At 35.4% G+C, this 4,061-nt stretch overlaps 1 long non-coding RNA gene across 1 annotated transcript; it reads left to right on the forward strand.

Annotated features, from left to right (window-relative positions):
• The first annotated feature begins 226 nt into the window (after positions 1-226).
• On the forward strand, positions 227-723 carry LOC136975858 (uncharacterized). The gene is made up of 2 exons (XR_010880838.1): positions 227-450; positions 539-723. It is a non-coding gene; the product is annotated as an uncharacterized lncRNA (long non-coding RNA).
• Positions 724-4,061: the final 3,338 nt, after the last annotated feature.

Consider the following 4,061-nt stretch of genomic DNA (forward strand, 5'->3'; position numbering starts at 1 on the left):
TGTACAAGTATAAAGTTGCTGTTTTTGTTATTGGTTATAAGTTCTTGTCTTATCAGTTATTTTGTTTTAAACAAAATAACTGATAAGACATCTTATAACTTTTTAAAAAATTTTGTATGAATCCATATGAAAGATACAAAATAGAAAAACATTAGGAAATTTCCTTATGTTTAAGGAAATTTCCTAATGTTTTTCTATTTTGTATCTATATATTATTGCGGTAAAATTTAAATATTCTATACAAGTATTTAGATAACATTTTCATATTATAAATTTGTTAATGTTTGTAATTGTTGTTTTCTTACAGTTTGGGTTATGTTTTTAACTCGACAAAAAAAATCATCAGGATGGAACATCTTTCTTTGGACAGGATTATTTTTTGGATGGGGACTTATGATATTTTTCTACAGTTTGGAGTGGTATTCTAGAATTAATTGCCCACCTCATTCAGTAAGTAATATTTTATTAAAAATTATATGCTTATTGATTTAATCATTTAATTTGAATTAAATGTAATTATATATAACATTTATTTTAGAATTCCTGGAAAGATTACATAATACCAAGAACTTGGAGCTGCTTCTCAAATTGAAAATTCTGTATATATTTATAAAGTTGTTTATTTTAAAATATTCTGTTTAATTTAATTACAGGAATTGTAAAGTATCTTAATAAACATGTCATAATATAAAAATTTGATAAATTAAATGATATACTAATGAATATTCAATTTTTTTATCATCATATACTAGGTTGTTCAATAAGTTTGTTGTTCAATAAGAGATGGCACTATTAGGTTTGTTGCATTATTTCTCTAAAAATAGTACTACTTCTTTATGAACACGTGTGAAGTTTTATGTAGATCTGTCAACACATTCGTATATTTACAGCTGTTCAAAGTCCACGTGTCACTGTATTTTTTTTTACAATGGAAAAAATTGAATATTGTACAGTGATAAAATTCTTATTTTTGGAAGTTGTAGCACCAAAACAAATTCATGAATGATTGTTAAAAGTGTATAAGGACTCTTCACCTTCAATTAGAACAGTAGAAAGATGGGCTACTGAATTTAGACGTGGTCATACAAGTCTTGATGATGATCCATGTGAAGGACATCCAAAAAGTGCATCAACACCAGAAATTGTAGCAAAAATACAGCATATGGTTTTGGAAGATCGTCGATTAACCGAGAGAGATTTAGTAGAAGCCCTAGGGATCTCATTAGGCAGTGTGAGCAATATTTTGGCTGAAGTTTTGAGTTACAGAAAGCTGTGCACAATGGGTGCCGCTTCTGCTAACAATGGAACAAAAACACATTCAAATGCGACTTTCTCAGCAACATTTGGAGAGTTTTAGAAAAGATAAAAAGGATTTTGTGCATCGTATCATCACTAGCGATGAGACTTTGGTCTACCACCATGATCCTGAATCAAAACAAGGCTAAGGAATGGTGTGAACCTGGTACTTCAACTCCGAAGTGAGTTAGGGTCAGAAATCGGCCAAGAAGGTGTTAGCATCAGTTTTTTGGGATGCAAAAGGAATTTTGTTCATGGATTACCTCCAAACTGGTAAAACAATAAACTCAGGTTATTATTGTAACCTTTTGGACCAGCTGGATGTAAAAATTTGTGAGAACAGATCTGGTTTACAGAAGAAAAAAAATCATTTTTCATCAAGACAACACGCCCTCTCACAAAGCTAAAAAAAGCCATTGCAAAAATCAGTGAATTAAAGTACGAATTGTTGCAACATCCACTCTATTTGCCAGATTTAGCTCCCTCTGGCTTCTGACTGTTCTCACATCTCAAAAAATTCATGCATGGGAAACGATTTTCATGGAACGGAGAGGTAATAGCAGCCTTGGAAGCATATTTTGACAGTCTTCCGGATTCTCACTTCAGGGATGGAATCCATAAATTAGAAGATCACTGGAACAAGTGTATTGAAGTTCAGGGAGATTATATTGAATAATAAAATGTATTTCAAACCATAAAATCATGTTTTTCTTATTGAATGACACAACTTATTGAACAACCTGTTACAATATATTAAACAAAACTGATTCAATCAGGGAGGGTGCACCACTGTTTAAATTGTCAAAAAATGAATATAGTATTATTAGCAGGGTTTCAATTGCACCCTGCTATTCATTCATTAATATTCAATTTTTAACAATTGCAATTTGTTTATATAAGGGTGTATAAGTAAGTTAAAACCAATCACTATGTAAGTATAAATTTAAACAGTAGGACCTGTAAATTGTTCTGACCAATTTTTAAAATTTGGCCAGAACAATTTAATTGCAATAAAGAAATTAATTTCTTTTTCAGACAGTACATACATGATGTGTCTTTACACAATTTGTCCTTTCTCACACAGACGAAGGTTAAGACAATTCCACGACGGAGTCGACCTTTTATTTGAGGCTTCTCGTCTGCCTTCAAATGTAAAGACACATCATGTATGTATTGTCAGAAAAAGAAATTTATTTCTTTATTCCAATTAAATTGTCCTGGCCAAATTTTAAAAATTGTACATTGTTTTTTAATTGTGCTGCCACCGCTAGAAGGATACAACAGACTGTTTTACAATTGAAGGCGGACAAGAAGTCTCAAATAAAAGGTCGACTCTGCCGTGGAATTGTCTTATCCTTCATCTGTGTGAGAAAGGACAAATTGTGTAAAGACACATCATGTAAGTATTGTCGGAAAAAGAAATTTCGGTTAAAATGCAGCTAGGTAATCCAAGATGGCGGCGTTTCCGGTTGCGACTACTGACTCTCCGGACGGCGACTATTGGAAGCGAAACGCCGACGCCTAACTAAAGTGTTTTTGCATTGCGCACTTATTCTAATACAGATTTACGTAAAAGTAAAAACTACTAGTAAGTATTCGAAAGAGAAAATAGAAGAAAAACATATATATATATATATGTAAATGTAAAAATTACTCGCGCCCCGAGTTTGCAAATAAAATAATAACGATAGTAACTTTTTTTACTCACGTTTCCGAAGACTGTCATTTTCGTTTCTTTCGGCGACAACGTGACCGGCATTTGATTCGGCTTGGGATGATTCTTTTCTTTTGTTCGTCCGTTTTACGTTTCCACTGTTCTCGCATTTGTTTTTCTTTCCCTTCGTTTCCGTTTCCTCCTTTTTCTTTCGGGGTTCTGGAGCGGCGGGCACAGACTGTGGTTCCTTCCATACGGGGATCTTACCCGATCCCGGATATATGTAACTTAAATGTTTCGCAAACAATTGGAATCGTTTTCCGGGCCTCATTGTATGCCATTTAAACAACTTCTTGTACATGAAAATGTACAGATAGAAATCCGACAAATCCTCAGTATAACGTTTGGGCAAATGTTTTCTGTTTTTTAAGACGACCCATAGCCTTTCTATCTTCTGAGTATGTACGCCAGTTTGAGGGTCCAGGAAATTTTTCAAATGATTCACCACCGTCTTGTGAACTATTTCTACACCTTCGAGGTCGTCTATGTGATTATAACCTCTCCACTCGTCGGTAAAAACCGTGCTTCCGGATTTAACGAATTTCGAAATTATCCAATTCAACGTCTCCTCGCTCCTGTCGTTGACCTTGCAAACAAAGCATGCGTTATCCTCGCGACACACTCTGCCGAGTACCCATCTCGTGCCCTTCAGTTTGCGACCCTTTTCGTATTTTCGTCTGGCTATCACGGTCTCGTCGATTTCCACGGTTCTGCCGGGTCCTCTTATTTTAAACGACGAAACATTCTCCACGGCTATCATCATTACTAGACGGAAGTAGTTTGCCCAATCGACAGACGTGCGAGCACTGATAGAGCACGCAAAGGCCGCGTTCTTTAGCGTGCATTTCAAGCACAGCAAGTGCCATACGAAGGAAAACACTTTGCCCCAAGAAATGCGTCCGCACTTACCCCTAAAGGTACTGTATCTTCGAAAGTGGAGGAGTTCTTTTTACAATAGGCGCATCTCATCGCCACGGAATTCCCTTCGGCACGGTACACCAACTTACACGTACGGGAACAAACAGTACAAACGCCCTCGACATGCTGCAAA

Source organism: Centruroides vittatus, unplaced genomic scaffold (genome assembly GCF_030686945.1).
Source record: "Centruroides vittatus isolate TY-2023 unplaced genomic scaffold, ASM3068694v2 contig_1093, whole genome shotgun sequence".
NCBI classification, from domain to species: domain Eukaryota; kingdom Metazoa; phylum Arthropoda; class Arachnida; order Scorpiones; family Buthidae; genus Centruroides; species Centruroides vittatus.